Raw genomic sequence first — 20,955 nt, forward strand, 5'->3', positions numbered from 1 at the left:
AATGTATTCAAGATAAAATTTAATAAGTTAAGCTTAAAATGTTATTGTAAGCATGGGGATCACCCTTATATAATAGGTACCGTTTTAAGGTGATGGCCACATTTATCCTTATTTTTAAATTCCAAAATTTATCGCATCATATTTAATATTATTAGAATACTTGGGAGAAATTACCTTTCTTTTAAGACGATTTTACAGTACAAAAGCGTTGTTTATTTGTGTATTTGATTTCGCCAAAGTGATTTTGAAAGCTTTATTTTTTATTTTTAAATTTATTTATTGATTTTTTAATTATCATTTAGGAGCGGCGGCGGGGGGGTGTTGAAATTTTCATATGGAAGCACCAATTTGTAAGAGTTATATTTAAACTAAATATTTGCTGATCAGTGAAGGAATGACTTCAGGTTTAATTTATAAATACATATATATATATGTAATTTATAATATATTATCTTTTAAACTCGTGAAAATGAGTCTACTCGACAAATAAGGGGGGGGGGGGGGGGGGGGGGGGGGGGCACCGGTGTAAGATAAATATCGGAAAAAGAGTGTATGAAACAATTTTTCTTGCTTGTTTTATCTGGCACTGTTTCATACCCATTTTTTTTTTCAGATATTTGTCTACTTCTGAATTTCCACCTACAACATAAAAAGATTTGTCTCATCAACCAACCACGAATTTTCTCAGTTCATCTACCATATTCAATATTCGAAATTGATAAAACTTGACTTTTTTCTGTTTGTTTTTTTTTTTCTCCTTTTTGACTGTCAAGTTTCAGAATGTATATTTCTATCAGCATCACATTTGTTTATTTTGTTCATCTTAAAAATAAAGACCAATAAAATGCCCCATACATAAAATATATTATTATAATAGGAGAATCAATAAATTGTAAGGAATCCTATATGTGCTAAAATATTTTTTTCTTAATAAATAAACTACATAAAACATGAAACTAAATTATATTAAATTAAACCGACTTTTTAAACGTACTTGGCCTTTGTGACCCGGTGGACACCTTTTTCAACTTCAAAGGAATTGTCTGATTCAGTCAAACCGAGTCCATTCATATTATATATTATATATTATATATATATATATATATATATATATATATATATATATATATATATATATATATATATATATATATATATATATATATATATATATATATATATATATATATATATATATATATATATATATATATTTTTTTTTTTTTTTTTTTTTTTTTTTTTTTTTTTTTTTTTAAATGTTTTATTTAAACCTGGGACTTCGCAAAATTGAGGAGATGGGTGGATCACATATGTAAATAATGAAATCGTTCAAAGCCATTTTGTTAAGAAATAATCTTGACCTTCTTTATTATTACTTAGATCATTGTCGTAGTGGATAATTATATAACAATGTTGCTCTTGTCACCTTTTCTAGATTGAGTTGTCTTGTTAGAATTTTTGTATTATTGTGTTTGTTAATGAAACAAAAATAATTCTCTATCGCATTCGTCCCCCCTTTCTAGATTGGTTTGTCTGTTAGAATTTTTTGTATTATTGTACTTGTTAAAACAAAAAAAATCTCCATCGTATTCGTCCACCCTTTCTAGATTGATTTGTCTGTTAGAATTTGTATTATTGTGCTTGTTAAAACAAAAAAATTCTCCATCGTATTCGTCCACCCTTTCTAGATTGATTTGTCTGTTAGAATTTGTATTATTGTGCTTGTTAAAACAAAATAATTCTCCATCGTATTCGTCCCCCCTTTCTAGATCGATTTGTCTGTTAGAATTTGTATTATTGTACTTGTTAAAACAAAATAATTCTCTATCGTATTCGTCCCCCCTTTCTAGATTGATTTGTCTGTTAGAATTTGTATTATTGTACTTGTTTAAACGAAAATAATTTTCTATTGTTCTACTACAGTGATAACAATTGATTGATACCAGTGAATCAAAGACAAACCCGGTTTCTAAACAGTCATCATAGTACATATTTTTATTTTTTAATCCATCTATTTGAAAATCTGTGTGATGTATTTCTCATCAAATGCAACATGTGCCTGTTTTAACATTGTGCGCTGCTTTGTCCCATTCCTTATAATAATTATAATAATAAAAGTTATTATAACAGTCTCTCTGACTTAACGTTTTTATTGTATTATGTATTTTATGTGGTGTCTATGACACAGTTGTAAGCCTCCCATTGTGGGCAGGAGGTCACTTGCCTGGACCGGGTTCATGCTGTCTTCTATCTCCATATTTCTGTTTTCTGGGTGGGGATCCTGACCTCCCAGAGCGGGCAGGGAGGTACATACTGTGTCTTCTATCCCTTATATCTTATCCAACAAGCTTTCTGTCTTTGTCTTGGAATTGGAATGAGATTACTTGGTTTTGTCCGGGCCCTGGTCGGAGTCCTGGCTGAGAGGGAAACAGTCAAATGCATAGTTATTGTTTTGGGAGATGATATTTTTTTCCTTGTAAATCATCTCTCTGTTATGTATTATTATATTGGTTATTTTTAATGTATAATGTAAGCATTTGAGTGTATTCCTCTTTGTTGGATTTTGTGCTTGTGTCCGGATGAGACTTATAGGTGATCTCAAGTACATTGGTGGTATGCTTTGGAATCTACATCCGATCCCTATTTGTTCCCACTCCCTTTGTCTTACTTTCTCTTGGGTGCTTTAATTGTAATTCTAGAACTTTTTACTATCCCATTTTCTTCCTTTTTACTGGCGCTGATATAACCTAACGTGTTGCAAGCGCCGTAAAAACCCTAAAAACAACAAACAAACCATATTTCTGTTTTCCCCCCGATATGCTTTCTGTCTTTGTCTTGGAATGAGATTATTTGGTTTTGTCCAGATTCTAGCCGAAGTCCTTTACTGGGACTGGGAGGAAAACAATCAAATGTATAGCGTTAGTTTTGGGAGGTGATGTTTCCTTGTAGATCATCTATCTGTTCTGTACTGTTTTATTTTTTGTTTGCAATATTATAATTTGTATGCATTTGAGTGTATTCCTCTTATGGGGATGTGTATGGGGACGTGTGCTTGAGTGTGGATGAGACTTTTAGGTGATCTCAAACTTAGTGCACCGATCGTTTGCTCTTGGAATCTACTTGTTCCCATTTGAACCATTTCCCGGGCTTACATTTTCCATGATCTTAATCGTATTTCTCGATTTTCTTCCTCTTTACTGGCGCTGAAATGACCTAAATGTGTCACAAGCACCTTAAAACCATTTAAAATTTAAACGCATAGTTGAGTCCTTGGAGATGGCTCTTTACTCACATTCTCTCACCTTACTCAGGTGTAAAATGAGAACCTGGTCGTTAATATCGTTCTGTCCGAAAAAAAAATGTAATATCGCATAACAGGCGTCATGTCCTGTCCTATATGTTAAATGCTGTTGGCCATGGAGGGAACCCGTGAAACAGACAATAGCAATTGCTTGCTATCCTATGATAGGATGCTAGCTTTTGCAAAGGCTACGCTTATTTGTACTACCACTGCAAATAACGCCAGAGCTTATTTTTTAATTCAGAAAAGTGAGTGGAGCAGGCACTTATGTTGGTAACAACAAGATATGAAGTGAGTAGAAAAGTGCCAGTAGACAATAGAGAATAAAAAATTTTTTCGCGGCGGTGGTGGGGTTTGAACCTGCGACCTTATTGGTACGACAACTCCGCCTGGCAGGTGAGAGCGTGGCTCTACCGTGTGAGCTATCCACGAACACAAAAATATTCGTTTCAAACCCAAAGTCATTTCTAGATCCCTCTCTCACCCACTTCTTGAGATCGCCGATTCGTTCGCCACCATCGCGAAGTAATTTTGACCAGCAGTTAAGCTTAATAGCCAATATTCTCATCACAAACATATAACATAGAAACGATTGAGACATTGAGTATGCTCCGGTGTATGGGGTGAATTTTTTAATTCAGAAAAGTGAGTGGAGCAGGCACTTATGTTGGTAACAACAAGATATGAAGTGAGTAGAAAAGTGCCAGTAGACAATAGAGAATAAAAAATTTTTTCGCGGCGGTGGTGGGGTTTGAACCTGCGACCTTATTGGTACGACAACTCCGCCTGGCAGGTGAGAGCGTGGCTCTACCGTGTGAGCTATCCACGAACACAAAAATATTCGTTTCAAACCCAAAGTCATTTCTAGATCCCTCTCTCACCCACTTCTTGAGATCGCCGATTCGTTCGCCACCATCGCGAAGTAATTTTGACCAGCAGTTAAGCTTAATAGCCAATATTCTCATCACAAACATATAACATAGAAACGATTGAGACATTGAGTATGCTCCGGTGTATGGGATGAATTTTTTAATTCAGAAAAGTGAGTGGAGCAGGCACTTATGTTGGTAACAACAAGATATGAAGTGAGTAGAAAAGTGCCAGTAGACAATAGAGAATAAAAAAATTTTTTTATTCTCTATTGTCTACTGGCACTTTTCTACTCACTTCATATCTTGTTGTTACCAACATAAGTGCCTGCTCCACTCACTTTTCTGAATTAAAAAATTCACCCCATACACCGGAGCATACTCAATGTCTCAATCGTTTCTATGTTATATGTTTGTGATGAGAATATTGGCTATTAAGCTTAACTGCTGGTCAAAATTACTTCGCGATGGTGGCGAACGAATCGGCGATCTCAAGAAGTGGGTGAGAGAGGGATCTAGAAATGACTTTGGGTTTGAAACGAATATTTTTGTGTTCGTGGATAGCTCACACGGTAGAGCCACGCTCTCACTGCCAGGCGGAGTTGTCGTACCAATAAGGTCGCAGGTTCAAACCCCACCACCGCCGCGAAAAATTTTTTTATTATCTATTGTCTTCTGGCACTTTTCTACTCACTTCATATCTTGTTGTTACCAACATAAGTGCCTGCTCCACTCACTTTTCTGAATTAAAAAATTCACCCCATACACCGGAGCATACTCAATGTCTCAATCGTTTCTATGTTATATGTTTGTGATGAGAATATTGGCTATTAAGCTTAACTGCTGGTCAAAATTACTTCGCGATGGTGGCGAACGAATCGGCGATCTCAAGAAGTGGGTGAGAGAGGGATCTAGAAATGACTTTGGGTTTGAAACGAATATTTTTGTGTTCGTGGATAGCTCACACGGTAGAGCCACGCTCTCACCTGCCAGGCGGAGTTGTCGTACCAATAAGGTCGCAGGTTCAAACCCCACCACCGCCGCGAAAAAATTTTTATTTCTCTATTGTCTACTGGCACTTTTCTACTCAGAGCTTATTTGTACTCTTATCTAAAAATAGAATTTGCGTAATTACTAAAAATATAACATTTTATACGGATAGAACTGCAATATACAATGAATTATCTGGAAGTCAAAAAGTGAACACTTCATCTCAGAATCACAATCACATTCAATTACAATTACAAGTTGATTTTGACGGACTTTGGTAATTCTTCACTCTTTTCAAGTCACAGAATACTCAGTTTACAAGGTAAGCATACGAAATGCACATTTTAATTCATTTCTTATTTTTATAACTAAACATGCTTTGGGGTTGTGTGTTAGTTGATTGTGCATCAGCTGACGACACATTTGTCGCTACCGCGAATTACTTAACTACTTTATATTACTTTATTTTGTGAAAAATAACAATAACAGGGCTTTAAAAAAATTAAAATACCAATTCCCCCCCCCCTCCCCCAAATAATTTAAATCAGCCTTCCATGTCAGGCGATTAAAACCAGGTGTTCGATCCCCAGTCAAAAGGTTGCATTTTATCAAGATCAAGGTCAAGAGGTTTCGAGTACTCACGACATTCCAGGCTCAGGGTCCTTTAAAATTTATAAATACTTTTCATTCAGTTATTGTTATTATCTTTATTATGGCCGACACAGCATGCATCGTCCATACTTTTTGAAAACTTTTTTTTTTGGGGGGGGGGGGGGGCTGTTTTTTTATATCGGAAAATTGGGTTTTGTATGTTATGTTCATGGAGAGAGAGAGAGAGAGAGAGAGAGAGAGAGAGAGAGAGAGAGAGAGAGAGAGAGAGAGAGAGGAGAAGAGAGAGAGAGAGAGAGAGAGAGAGAGAGAGAGTAATATTTTATAATGATAAGATATCTGTAGTGGTAGTATTATTAGTAGTTTTGAAATGCCTATGATGATGACAATGTGAGATAATTATATTAGTGTGATTATTTTTATTATATTTTTAAAAATTACGTACGGCTATGTCGTAGTGGTATGACACTCGCTTTTGGACCGGAAGGTCCTGGGTTCGAGCCTCGCTCGGCGCATAGTTGAGCCCTTGGAAAAGGCACTTTGCTCACTTTCTCTCACCGTACTCAGTTGTAAAATGTGTACTTGCCGTTAACTGCGTTCTCTCTGTCCGAAGAAATTGTAATATCGCCTAACAGACGTTATGTCCCGTTCAACATGCGAAGTGTTGCTGTTATAACCTTTAGCATTGGCATGTATGTGTCTATTTCGCTGTAGTGAATTTAATTTAATTTTTTGTTTTCATCGACAGCTAACATGAAAGAATTCTGTTGACGTTACTGGTGTCCTGACAATCCATAAAGATGCTGGCTCAAGGGCTATTCTGGCAAGGTGTGTTGAGGCAAACCTTTGCCTGTGGCAAAACTCATCAATCAGCAAACCATCATCTGGGCCAGCAGCAGATCAGTGTCTGCATGCACTTTTTGACAATGGTTAGTAATGTTTTCAAATCTCCATAGGGCCTTTGCATTTTTTATTGGTGATCAATAAAATAAATGCTCATTTTTCTAAATGAAAATGGCAAAGCATCATTTGAAATGAATTACTACTGAATTTATTAACTTAACGACAGACTATTGTTTGTTGCCAAGAGTTTTATTCTTTGGATGTAAAACCAATGAAATTTCAAGTGTGTTGGTGTGAATAATTATCATTTTTTAAAAATTGCTGTCTTTGACAAATGCAATTTATGACAATAATGCCATTTCCAAAAATTGCTAATGAAATGTGTCTCTTTTTTATTTCAATTTTTCCATCCAGAGCAGGATCAACCCTCTTTATGGAACTACAAAAAAAGTGGTGGCAAACAAGTAGTGTTGACTTTTTCTGTATTGAGGCGAAAGAAATTTCTATTCCAAGGGTTTGGGAGAGCAAATTGCTTTTTATTCAGAGCTAGTGCACTATTTAACTGTTTTATTGTCTAAAATAGAATTGATTTTGCAGTTCAACTTGACTAGATATTTAATTTTATACGACTTGTCTCTCAAGTAGAATTAAAAAATGAAAAATGAGGATAGCGTGCCATATCATATTTTGAAAATCATTTGATATATCTAGAAATCATCTGTATAACCTATTGTATACAGTAAATAATTAGGTTTTGTGATTATAATGATGAATTCATAAGGTATGACATCATATTTGACCACAAAATTATTTTATCTCTGGGCGTAAAAAAATCAATTTTACAACAGCATTTTTTTTTTCTAAGGGGTATGGGCTAGTGAACCGATTATACATTTTTTTAGACTTAGATCAATCTACAAAATTTTCGTTTTCTTGTCCTATTACGGTCATATTTTGAAAGTTTGATGGATCATTTCTTTTACTTGTCTGCAAAATCAGCCTTTATGTCAAATTATAGAAAAAGCTTGCGCTTTCTCAAATGTACGTTATATGTCATTTTTTTGATGTTCTAGCAATCCTACCTACGTCATTTTCCTTTAAATTATCTTCAAATTTATTCAGAATCTTTTCTATGATGTGTTTTACATCATGATGTAAGTATTTGGGGGTAAATTAAAATTTAGCAATTTTATAAATTTTAAAATTCATTTGTTCCTGTCGATCCGCGCTAAATATACAGTCGAAATCAAATAAAAATTCTTAAAAAATTATTCCAAGAGTTTTCATGATATAGCTATTTATGAAAGAAACATTGTGTTTAAATTTGAAAGAAATTTATATGCTAGTTTTTGGTGCATCTATGTTAGAAATTTTAGGGTTTTACGTCTAATTTTAGCTTATGTTGCCCCTTAAAAAAGTTTTTTTTTTAATTTTGGTGTTTAATATCAAATTATACATTACATTATTAGTTCATGAGATATAATTAAAGAATGTTTTAACTATAAAGCATATTCGACCACTAAAGTAATTTTTAGGTGAATAACAGCAGATATTAAGTTATTTTGCAATTTTTTTCTTAGAGGTATGGGTTAGCGAATCGTTTATAATTTTTTTCAGATTTAATAAATTTATAAAATATTACTGTTTTCTTGTTCCATATTGATTATACTTGATGAATGTTGGCCTTTGTCTGCATAATTAGCTTTATTATCTAATTAAAGACAAATTTTTCATTTTCTCAAAATTTCATTGTGCGTCATTCTCTGATTTTCTAACATTCACATCTGGATTGTTTCCCATCAGATTGTCTTCAAATTTGGTCAGAATTTTTCTTATGATGTGTTTTGCATTATGATGGTTGGGTTTTGGGCTAAACAAAAATTTAGCAATTTTATGAATTTTTAAATCAAATTTTTTTTCCCGTCATTTCACACCCAAATTTCACTAAGAAATTGAAAAAAAATTCAGAAAAATTTATTTTCAAGACTATTGCTAAACCTATCCATCTTGTTGTAAGAAATATTTTGTGTAAATTTGAAAGAGATCTGTTCCTTGTTTTTTTCTGCATCACTGTACTGTAAGAATTTTTGGGGTCTAATTTTTAGCTTATTTTGTCCCCCCTGGTGGTAGGGATTTGGTGGCTTATAGTATTAGCGCTGGTGGTAGGGACATAGCCATGTGGTAGGGACTCTGCTGGTGGTAGGGATTCAGCGAGTAAAAGCGCTGGTGGTAGGGACTCGGTGAGTAAAAGTGCTGGTGGAAGGGACTCGATGAGTAAAAGCGCTGATGGTAGGGACTCAGTAAGTAAAAGCTCTATGACTCAGTAATAGCGCTGGTGGAAGGGACTCGATGAGTAATAGCGCTGGTGGTAGGGACTCAGTAATTAAAAGCGCTGGTGGAAGGGACTCCGTGATTAAAAGCGCTGGTGGTAGGGTGAGTAATAGCGCTGGTGGTAGGGGCTCGGTGAGTAATAACTCTGGTGGTAGGGACTCGGTGAGTAATAGCGCTGGTGGTAGGGACTCAGTGAGTAATAGCGCTGGTGGTAGGGACTCAGTAATTAAAAGCGCTGGTGGAAGGGACTCCGTGATTAAAAGCGCTGGTGGTAGGGTGAGTAATAGCGCTGGTGGTAGGGGCTCGGTGAGTAATAACTCTGGTGGTAGGGACTCGGTGAGTAATAGCGCTGGTGGTAGGGACTCGGTGAGTAATAGCGCTGGTGGTAGGGACTCGGTGAGTAATAGCGCTGGTGGAAGGGACTCGGTGAGTAATAGCGCTGGTGGTGGGGGCTCAGAGAGTAAAAGCGCTGGTGGTAGAGACTCCGTGATTAAAAGCGCTGGTGGTAGGGACTCAGTAAGTAAAAGCTCTATGACTCAGTAACTCAGTAATAACTCTGGTGGTAGGGACTCGGTGAGTAATAGCGCTGGTGGTAGGGACTCGGTGAGTAATAGCGCTGGTGGTAGGGTGAGTAATAGCGCTGGTGGAAGGGACTCAATGAGTAAAAGCGCTGGTGGTAGAGGCTCAGAGAGTAAAAGCGCTGGTGGTAGGGACTCAGTAAGTAAAAGCTCTATGACTCAGTAATAACTCTGGTGGTAGGGACTCGGTGAGTTATAGCGCTGGTGGAAGGGACTCTGTGAGTAAAAGCACTGGTGGTAGAGGCTCAGAGAGTAAAAGCGCTGGTGGTAGGGACTCAGTAAGTAAAAGCTCTATGACTCAGTAATAGCGCTGGTGGTAGGGACTCGGTGAGTAAAAGCGCTGGTGGTAGGGTGAGTAATAACTCTGGTGGTAGGGACTCGGTGAGTAATAGCGCTGGTGGTAGGGACTCAGTGAGTAATAGCGCTGGTGGTAGGGACTCGGTGAGTAATAGCGATGTCACTGATTTTATGACATTAGAATATAAAGAAATTTATAGCTACAATCGGACTAATGATTTTAAAAAAGGTCCCCAAAAATGTATATCTTTAAATTATTAAACAAGGCTGTCGATTAAATTAAATTATAATTTTATTTTAAAAGATAAAGAAAATGTCAAAATAAAAATGAAAGTTTTGACAACCAAAACGTACCTAATCCATAACATATAAAGACAATACAAATGATGAAATATTGAATCGCTGTAAATGTCGAAAGATTTTCTAAGTCCGATAAACTTTTAAACTCTATAACTTTTTTGTTTTTCAAGATAATTTGATCTGTTTTATTTTTGCATTGTTGTTTAATTTCGGAGCTCTGTACAAATCTCTTACTACCTAAGCTTTGTCTCAAACTTCAAATTTTGGTTTTGAATACCTAATACAATAAACAAAAACAAATCTTGTTTTCTTGTCGTCTCGGGTTTGCTCCTCTGTAATCTTGACATAGCGTTGCTCTGATTTTTTGTGAAGATGTGTAGCATGGAGACTACTTCACTATATACCGATCACGAGCCAACAAGTATTGAGAACAACCGTGCTTCTCAAGTTTGTTTTACGTACAGGACTTTGCACTATCCTTTTGGATCTGGATAGAAACTTGACCGACTCAATTGTTAATGGGCACCTTTTTACTATCACTATCACACTCTTTTATTGAGATGTGATATTATGACATATTATGTCACTTTTTAATTTGCCACCGACCGACCACAACTTTTGATATTTTACAACACAGTGTTTGGTCTCCTGTATTATATTTGTTTTATTCTGTACCGGCCTGTATAACAACACAGTTTCGGCCTTCTCTGTGTTATATTTTTATTGGGACATATAGTAACAGATTTGCCTTCTCCGTACTATGATTTGGTCACCCGTTCACAGACTTACACAGTACAGTAGCCTGCACTATGCCTTGCTAACTTTCAGCTCCAAACGTGCTTCACACAACCCTGCATTGTGCGAAAGATAGCAAGTGACGTTTGGTGGCCTGCCATGGGTTTATATAACCATGGTGAGCAGTATTCATATGACGACTGAGAGGCATTATAGTATAGCAACAGGTTTGAAAAATAACAACTCATGGTTGCCTAAAGCTAATATCCCATTGAGACTTAAGCTCGTTCTACAGTAACGTGGCAGCCCCCACCCACGTTTAAAATTTACTTTTTTTTGCGTGGTATAATACATGAAAATAAATTTTACAAACGGACCATGAGTAAGGGTATTAAGGGAATTCTTTATGAAATTAATAAGATAGATGAGATACTTATCTCTTAATTTAAGCAGGCCATTATACCCTTAAATATTAATTTACTTTTCACCTAAATATTATATATAATTATAATGCATTAATTATGATATATATATATGCAATCATAGAAACATTTAAAAAAATTAAATTAAATCCTTAAGTCTGAAGGATATGCATAATATATTTCATATGATAATAAATATGTAACAATAAGGATAAAGATATTATTTGACTGAAAGACATGAAATATTAAAATATAGACGCAAATCGCTCGATCATACAATCAATGAATGTAGGAAACAGGACTAAAGCAATATCACTCTGACCGATGCCAATCTACCTCCACGCAACTGCAACACATATCAATCTGGCAAACACAAAAGTGAGCTTTAAAAGGTTAATAGGGTGAAAAAGAAAGATAAAATCAGCCACAGTTGTTTGACTGGATGACCTTGATCTACACACTATACAATTACGCATTACACCAATCGCGACAGTAAATCTGCATGGATGTTTTCGCAACGGGGAATATGAGATATTGAAAATGAGTAATTTTGCAGAAATAAACTTCACCTTAAAACTCGGCTGTTATTCATTTTGTTGTGTTTAATGTATGTGAGCGGTTTGTGGTCTGTTTCAAGAACAAATATTTTCAGTAAGAGATATCTACTGAATGATTTGAGACTGAAAATGATTCACAAGCATTCGCGTTCTATCACTGAATATCGTGTTTCATTGTCTAGAAGCTTTCTGCTTGTGTACTGGCATGGCATTAGTGCACCGTTATGTTCTTGTAATAAAACACCTGCAATTCTGTTGCAAGATGTATCTGTTCTAACATAGAACTGTTTACTTAAATCTGGCAACTTTAATATTGGTTCAGAACATAGAGCTGATTTGTTGAAGCTTTCTTCACATTCCAGTTTATTTTGTTTGGTATTGATTTCTTTGTGAGATTTGTTAAAGGCATTGCAATATCTGAAAAGATTGGCACATATTTCCTATAAAAGTTAGGATTTTTTATTGCTTTTCTGTATCGGGTTTTTGATTTCCAAAGCCAACTGTGTGACCTAAAAAATCAATCTGATTGTAAGCAATTCTTGTTTTTGAGGGCTTAACAGTGATATTGTGTTGTTTTAGAGTATCTTATACCCTAGCAAGTGTTGTAATATGTTCACTCCATGTTTCAGAGTATATACATGCGTCGTCAAAGTATGACAGTGTGTTTGGTATGTCCTGGAAAAGCATGGGTATCATGCGCTGGAAGGTACTTGCTGCTGTAACTAAACCGAAAGGTAAATAGTTAAATACTAGCAGTCTGGAATGCAATATATTGCTTCCATTTTTCTTTAAGGGGAATTTCATATCCTTTTGAAAGATCTACCTTGCTGATGTATTTTGCTTTAGGTAACTCAGTAAATAGATTTTCTAGGTTTGGGATGGGTTCGGCGTCGAAGATTGTGACTTCATTTACCTTTCAAAAATCTATGCATGTTACTGTCTTTCTTTTTGACGATTGGTGAGCACTACAGGCTCATAGAATATCGCACTATGTTAGTGTCTATCATCATTTGTAGTTCTTTTACTACTGCTCCTTTTGAATGAAAGGCAATGGGGTAGTTTTTATTCTTAACTGGTAGTGTTGAAGTTAGCCTAATGTCGTGTTCGACAATTGAAGTATGGCCTGGTATATCTGTTAGTAGATAGGTGTTTTGCTATAAGTGACTTTATGTCATGTTTCTGTGACACATCTAACTCTGGGTTAATTTTTACGTCATTTATTGTTTCATTTTCCCTGTATAACGGGATAGGGGAATGATGAAGTTCGCCTTCATCTTCTTCTGATTCAATAATTAGACTGACGCTCGTGTGTTTGCTTTGAACATTATTGAAAACCAATATGGGATTACGTTCAACATATTGTTTAAGCATGTTGATGTGTAACGTTTTTGTTTTATCGCCCATTTTAATCTTATAGTTTACTCCTGATCTAACTACGGTTACCTTGTATGGCCCTTTCCATGTTAACAGAAGTTTCTTAGTGTCATCGGGCAAAAGCACTAGTACCTGAACACCTATGCTGAATTTGTATTTTTCTGATTCTTCGAAAACGGACTTTTGTGCTAGTTTGCATGTGGACTCAATCCTATCTTTTAGGTTGTTCACATAGTTGTATGCGAACATCATTACATTCCCTTTGTTTATACTTTGCAAAGATCTGCAACTACATCCATTGGGCCTCTCAGTGTACAACCGTAAGGTGAGAATCCGGTTGATTCTTGTGGCAGCTCTCTGCACGTAAATAATACCGCCGGTAAATACCTATCCCAATCGGTGGTTTTTTCTGAGCAAACTTTACGGAGCATTGTTTTTATGGTGCCGTTCATTCTTTCAGAGACCATTGGTCTCTGGGTGCCATGGTGTTGAGAATATCTGTTAGATTCCCATTAGTTTCATGGTCTCAGCTATGATGTGCGAGGTAAACTGAGGTCTGTTGTCTGATAATATCTCGTTCAGTATACCCAAGGGTGAAAATATTGTCATGAGTGCTTTGGCTATCTGGTCTGAAGTCGTTGATTTAAGTGTGACCGCCTCTGAACAGTGTGTGGCATAATCAACCCGTTAAAATGTGTGTTATTTCTCTCAGACTTAGGTAAAAGTCCAATTATATCTATGCTGCAGCGCGAGAATACTTTTTCTATCGGCTGTGTCGGCATTAAGGGTTGCTCAGCACTCTACCTTTCGCAACTCGCTTTTGACAGGTATCGCACGATTTAACGTATTAGCGAACATTGTTTTGAAATCCAAGCACGAGCCTATGGTTGGAAAGATAGCCAATTAAGTTCAGCAATAATAAACTGCCAATCCGGTGAACTATTAAAGGTGTTCTATACACTTGCATCCGAAGATGTAAATGACTACAGTAAAATAAAAGATGCATTGCTTAAAAGATTCCGCCTTACCGAAGACGGTTACTTAGAATGCTTCCAAACTGCTAAGCCAGATGAAAAAGACTTTAATTCATTTCTAAATCGCACAACTCAATTTTTTAACAGGTGGCTAGAACTTGCAAATGTTAAAAAGGGCGATTTTGACAGACTCTATTTCTTAACTCTCAAAAACCGCGTGTATCAATCATGCAATCCGGAACTTGTCGCATTCTTTAAAGAGCGAAAACCTACAACTATAGAAGAGTTAAAGAAATATGCTGAATATTACACAAGCGCACATGCATTAAAGCCGCTTAGTCGCATCACAAACGAACCTTACTATGCAGCAATTGCTAAAACTAAAAGCGTGAGTCAGAAAACAAAATCATGAGTTTAAAAACATGACAAATCTGATTCAGAATATAGATACAGATTTCAACATAGAGATCAAAAGAGGAATCATTCAGCTAATTTCAAAACATGGAATAAGCTAAGAGAGCAAAGCAAACAGTTCAATGTGAATAAACCGAGATATAGCGTAGCCAGTGTGAACAGATGTAAGGGCTCGATGAGCGTAGCACAAAGATATGTTTACTGTGTAAAGGGAAAGTCTCTACTCACACAAGGTTCACTTAAGCTTAAGAAAGGCAAAGTAAATGGATTAGAATGCGCTACACTTAGGGATTCAGGATGCACCACCGTTGGTGGTAGAGCCTCACTAATCAAAGATGAAGATAAAACTCGAAATAAAGTTCAGTGCATTACCTTCAGTGGTAACATTGAAACATTTGACACCGTAAATGTTTACATAGTCACCATATTACACAGACAAAATAGAATGTTGTCTTTTACAAAACCCAGTCGCTAATTTGATAATTGGGATTAAATAATAAATATAAATCTAAGCCACAAAGTCCTCGCCACCTAGGTCCATTATGACTTGGGATTAAATAATGTAAATCAGTCAAATGTCTGTCTGGTCAGGAGGAATACTGTGACATGTAAATAAAAAAATCCACGTTCGAGACTGCACACCCCTGCAGCCACGCAGTCCTCGGCACGTAGGTACACCTTGACACATTGCTTCTTCCTCTGGATGTTTTAAAATTCAGAATAAGTTTGATTGCTTTATTAAAATTGTCTTGGCAATCAAGATAGAAAAGCTGATGGTGATAATTTACTTCCCGAGTTATTCTAAAATATCATAACCTTGAGTATATGATATTTTCATTCCAAAAAAAAATAATGTAAAAGTAAAAAAAAAACAGCTCCTGTCCCCATCCATAAACAACCTCCTACCTCTGGTTAGGGCGAACTCCTTTGCTTAAAGTCAATCGCTTTTTGCCCTGCTTGCATTCATAGACACAAAAGTCATAAATTAGCCGACTTGCCTCAGGGTGATATGATGGAAGCTGAAAAACATGGAATAATATAAAAGATCATAAAATAAATACTTAAATATTAAGTAAATAATTGCAATATTTTCTCAAACTGAGACAAAGTTGTTACAGTTCAGTACGTTAGAAGAATAAGAAAGTCCAGAGTTTTCTTGAAGAACTTAAATTTGTGTCGTAGTACTCAAATCAGGGACCAGGTCAAAAGCTGAATGGCACAAATGGAAAGCCAAAGGCATGTTGTTTTCAATATTTAAAGTCAATAAAAATTCAAATTCTGTGCATTCTAATATTAGGCTAACAACTACAGACCACACTAAATTGAATTGTACTATGTAAAAGGGTCCTGTCACATTCAATCAAAAGTTGTCATTGGAGAAAAATTACTACATTATAAATTGACGTTCGGATTGCATGTTTGAAGGCGGATTAAGAAAATTCATGTATCTGTGTATAAGCCAAGTTTCATCAAAATCACAGTGGCAACGAGTGTCTAATATTTGCCACCAGATACACTCGTAAAATTTGAGTGTAGGCCTATTTAGCAAAATCATATGTGTATTAGGAATGGTTTACCCTACATCATAAAGCAGCTTTCATAAGACGCAATATCCACCAAACATTCTCAAAGCACTTTACAAAGGATCCCTGACTAGCAGCAACACAAGTATAACAAGCATAACAAGTAGAACGAGACATGACGCCTGTTAGGCGATTTTTCCTCTTCTGACAGATAACGCTCTAAGCAGATAGGAAATCATACACCTGAGTACAGTGAGAGAAAGTGAGTCCTTGGCGAGGCTCGACCCCAGGACCTTCCAATCCGGAAGCGAGTGCCACATATCTTGAGAATTTGCCAAACACCTACAAACTACGTAGTAAAAAGATGGGAGATGAGCAGAAATATAGAAAGAGAGAGAGAGAGAGAGAGAGAGAGAGAGAGAGAGAGAGAGAGAGAGAGAGAGAGAGAGAGAGAATAATATCAGTTGCCTGTAGCATCAGTCCGTTTAGGAGTGAAGTGGCGGAAGAAGTAGTCTAGCACTAGTACTTGGGTAGTAGTAGTAGTAAGTAGTAAATAGGGGAGGTCATCTGCACGTTCCTTGAGCATTCCTTCAACTAACCTTAAAATAAAAAAATAAAACCTCGTACATTTCCAACACTTGGACCTTCACTACGACCTATAACTATAACTACTTCTTCTTCTAGGTTCCATGCCTGGTCCAGGCTTCGGATACTGCATGAATTATCTCTCTCCATTCCTCCCTGTCTCTTGCTTTTTCAAACAGCTCTTGGATTGTTAGGTTGGTGAAGCCCTTCAGTTGGTCTATGAGTGTTTTTCTTTGTCTCCCCCGGGCGCGTTTACCAGGTATTTTTCCACAACTTGCCAGGTATTCCTTCTTATCTTTCCTTACTATGTGTCCGAAAAAGGATAGTTGTCGATCCACTATTAAGGGCATTAGTTTCCTTTGTTGGTATGTTTGTTTTAGCACTTCTTCGTTCGTTTTGTGTGCAGTATACGATATTCTCTGCATCCTTCTCAAGCACCACATTTCAAAAGCTTCAATGTTCTTTTGTGTTTCTGCATTTGTAGTCCAGCTTTCGCATCCGTATAACAAGATTGGCCACACGTAGCACTTCAAGACTCGGAATCTAATCCCGAACGACATCTGTTTGTTTTTCAAAATGTTTCCCAGGTCCATGAAGGCCTGTTTGGCTTGAGTTATTCTTGCTCGTATGTCTCGGTTACATCTTCCATCTGTTGTCACTATTGAACCTAGGTACTTAAAACTTTCTACGTTGGTAAGTTGCTCGCCGTGAATCGTTATATTGCAGGTGTTGTTGTTTTCGGGGTTTTTCTGTATTACCATGCATTCCGTTTTGGTGATATTCACTTCCATTCCCTTGGCTTCACTATCTACTACCACTTTGTCAACAATCTTTTGAAGTTGGGTTTCTGATGTTGCAATGAGTACCGTATCGTCTGCGTATCTTATATTATTTATGTTGTGACCTCCCACTTTTATTCCCTCCATATTATTTATGCCCCTCATGATTGTTTCTTGGTATAGATTAAACAGATCTGGTGAGGCAACACACCCTTGACGGACTCCTTTCTTAATAGGAATGGAATTTCCTGTAGAGTTTCCGATTTTGATAGATGCCTGCTGGGTGTAGTATAATGTTTGCATGAGTCTGAGGTCTTTCTCATCAGCGCCAATGGAGTGCAGTTGTTTTAGTATTTCTTCGTGGCGTACTCTATCAAAAGCTTTTTTGTAGTCGACAAAACAGAGGTATAGTGGGGTCTGAACCTGTATAGCTCTTTCACTTAAAACACGGAGGAGGTATATTGCGTTCCTTGTCCCTCTGTCAGGTTGGAATCCATATTGTTCTTCTGCGATTTCGGGGTTAATCTTATTCCTTAGCCTGTTGATAATTATACGCAACAGTATTTTGTTGATGTGGCTTATTAAACTTATAGTTCTAAAATTTTCGCATCTGACTGCACCTGCTTTCTTTGGTATTGCTATGGAAATAGAGTTACAGAGATCTTCTGGAATTTTCCCAGTATTGTATATATTGTTGAATAATATGTGAAGTTCATCAATTGCTAGATCTCCTAGGCTTTTTAATACCTCTACAGATATTTCATCAGGGCCTGTTGCTTTACCATCCCTCATTCGTTCCATGGCATGTTCAATTTCACTTTTGGTGATGTTTGGACCGCTTAATGGTTCTTTGAATTTCAGTGGTTCATTTCTATTTGGATCATTGTACAGTTCGCCTATGTATTCTACCCATCGGCTTTCTATATGTTGTTCTTCAAATAGCAGATCCCCTTGTTTGTTTTGGATACAACTTCCTGCTGCTTTGCTTTTCCTCTATAACTATAACTAACACCAACATAAAAAAAAACCACTAAGACTCCTCTCCAGTACCTTTCAATACTTCCAATTTCAATGATAATGGCTGCAGAAAACTAAAACAATGGTCATATAAGGAAATTTACAAATCAATCAAGTTGTTCTACAGCGTTTAAAATGAAAATATGAAGTAACAAGATATCACTCTAATATAGTGACACATAACTAACACTAGACATCAGTCCAGCATGTTGGTAATCGCAAAAATAAAGTCGCTAAAAAAGACTAAAGTGGTCAATGCTGAGCGGAGTAATTTTACTGTTTTCACTAGCAACCAAGTTGCCACATTGGATTTTCTTTCTTTCCTTTTTTTTTAAAAATGTTCTGCGGGAGACCTTCCATAAGCTACTACATCCCAAGTATTCTTATTCTAGTTGGGGGTTTGGGAGGGGGGAAACTTTTTTTTTTTTTAAAGTCTCCCCCCTCCCAAACCCCCTACACTAGAACTTCTAGTAGGGGGTTTGGGAGGGGGGAGACTTAGAAAAAAAAGCTTCCCCCCTCCCAAACCCCCTACTAGAACAATAATACTTGGGATGTTGTAGCTTATGGAAGGTCTCCCTGTTCTGCTAATGTGCAATCCACATTTAAAATAGAAAGTGGCATCTTACATTTCTTCTAATTCTAAACAGACACGATTATCAAACATGTCCACTTCACATCTCAACAACAGGAACAATTTTTTTTCACTTCTTGAGGCAGCCTTTTATTACTTCTTTTAAATTTCATTTTTTAAAAGCTTCTTTATTGATTTGTTTATAAGTTCTATTGTTCTTCTTATTATTATTTCATTGATTGTCAATATCATTTTAATCAGCATACTTTTACCATGTTCTTACGCTCTTACAGCAGAGCAATACCTAACGCCTGCCTCTAAAATGCTACTGAAATTGAACAATTAAAATAAAACGTTTGACAAAAGATCCACAGTTCAAATGCTAACACAATTATAAAGTGAAGCTACCTCGAGGCTCGAGGAACATCGGGGGTAAGGTCTCCCGCCCATACTGGGCACTGGGACTGGAAGTCTAGATAGATATAGTCAAATTAAATTTCAATAGTAGTAGTAGTGGTAGTAGAAGAAGAAGAAGAAGAAGAAGAAGAAGAAGAAGAAGAAGTAGAAGAAGAAGAAGAAGAAGAAGAAGAAGAGCATGTTCAGGTTCAACAAGTCATCAATCAATCTAACCTCCTAAGACTTTCTAAGAATTTTGATCGAGTGAGAATGATGAAACATGAATTGCCACTTAATTAAGGGGGAAAAATGTCGTACCTAGTTTACTTACCTTTTTAGTTGACTTTTTAATGAAAAGTACATTATTCTCATTTTCGAATTCTCTTCAAATTCGATTAAAGATGAGAATGTGTCATTAACGGAGAGAGCCATTTTTTTTGCTTCACACTTCACACTTCACAAGAAAGACCGCGAAAAGTGGAGGCTGGTCCTTGGAAGCTCACTAATGCAACTTTAAACGCATAAGAGTGTTGGGAGTAGCTACAAATAGGTAAAGGAGCGGTGGTTTGCAACTTTAAACACATAAGAGTTCTGTTCTGGGAGTACAAATAGTGAAAAGCGGTAGTTTTCGCTATTTGTAGTGGTAGTACAAATAACCACTTCGTTGAGCAAATTACTTTCCGCCAGATCTTACAGACCCAACTACCCAATTACTGCTTGTGTGTGAAGCCAGTACTCTACCAGCTGAGCTAATCGAACCCCTTATAGTGAGAGTGGGATAGTCAAAAGATTTAGAAGTATGAGTAAACAGAAGATGCACTAAACCAAATTATCGTCTCATTCCAGAACAAGAACACAAACCGTCAAGGTAAACCAAATGTAGTAGTTGGAATAGGTAAAAATAGCAAGGCCAACAATCCCTCTCTCCCCACTTGGACAGAGATCTATATAGAAATGTGATGGTTAAGATGGGCAGAAGTAGACATCAAGGACGGTATTTTTAATTTAGATGTCTAAACTTCTGAACAGTTTGAAAATGTAAAACCTGCTTCATACTAATACTAACAGTCCCAACTTCCAGTCTTATTTGTTTTTGTGGATTTTTTAAATTTAAATATTTTACGGCGCAAGCTCATATCAGCGCTAGTAAAAAGGAAGAAATGGGACAGTAAAAATTTCTAGAATGACAAAGCACCCAAGAAAAGGTAAGACAAGAGGAATTGGTTCAAATAAGAAACAGATGTAGATTCCGAGAGCACACTACCAAAGTACTTAGTTTGAGATCACCTAAAAGTCTCATCCAGACGCAAGTACTCTATACATGACTGTTTCCCTCCCAGCTAGGGTATATGGCCAGGACAAAACCCAAGTAATCTCATCCCAAGACAAAGACAGAAAGCATGTTGGAAAAATAGATATAGGGGGATAGAAGACACAGTAAGTGCCTCCCTGCCCACTATGGAAGGACAGGAACCCCACCCAGTCTTTTT

The 20,955-nt window shown here is 36.6% G+C and overlaps 1 long non-coding RNA gene across 1 annotated transcript; it reads left to right on the top strand.

The window, feature by feature from the left end:
- Positions 1 to 5,382: 5,382 nt before the first annotated feature.
- On the top strand, positions 5,383 to 8,356 carry LOC144974200 (uncharacterized). The gene is made up of 3 exons (XR_013645654.1): positions 5,383 to 5,482; positions 6,518 to 6,698; positions 7,027 to 8,356. It is a non-coding gene; the product is annotated as an uncharacterized LOC144974200 (long non-coding RNA).
- The last annotated feature ends 12,599 nt before the right edge of the window (positions 8,357 to 20,955 follow it).

Source organism: Berghia stephanieae, chromosome 5 (genome assembly GCF_034508935.2).
Source record: "Berghia stephanieae isolate SIO BIC M18660-M18661 chromosome 5, UCSD_Bste_1.3, whole genome shotgun sequence".
NCBI classification, from domain to species: Eukaryota; Metazoa; Mollusca; class Gastropoda; order Nudibranchia; family Aeolidiidae; genus Berghia; species Berghia stephanieae.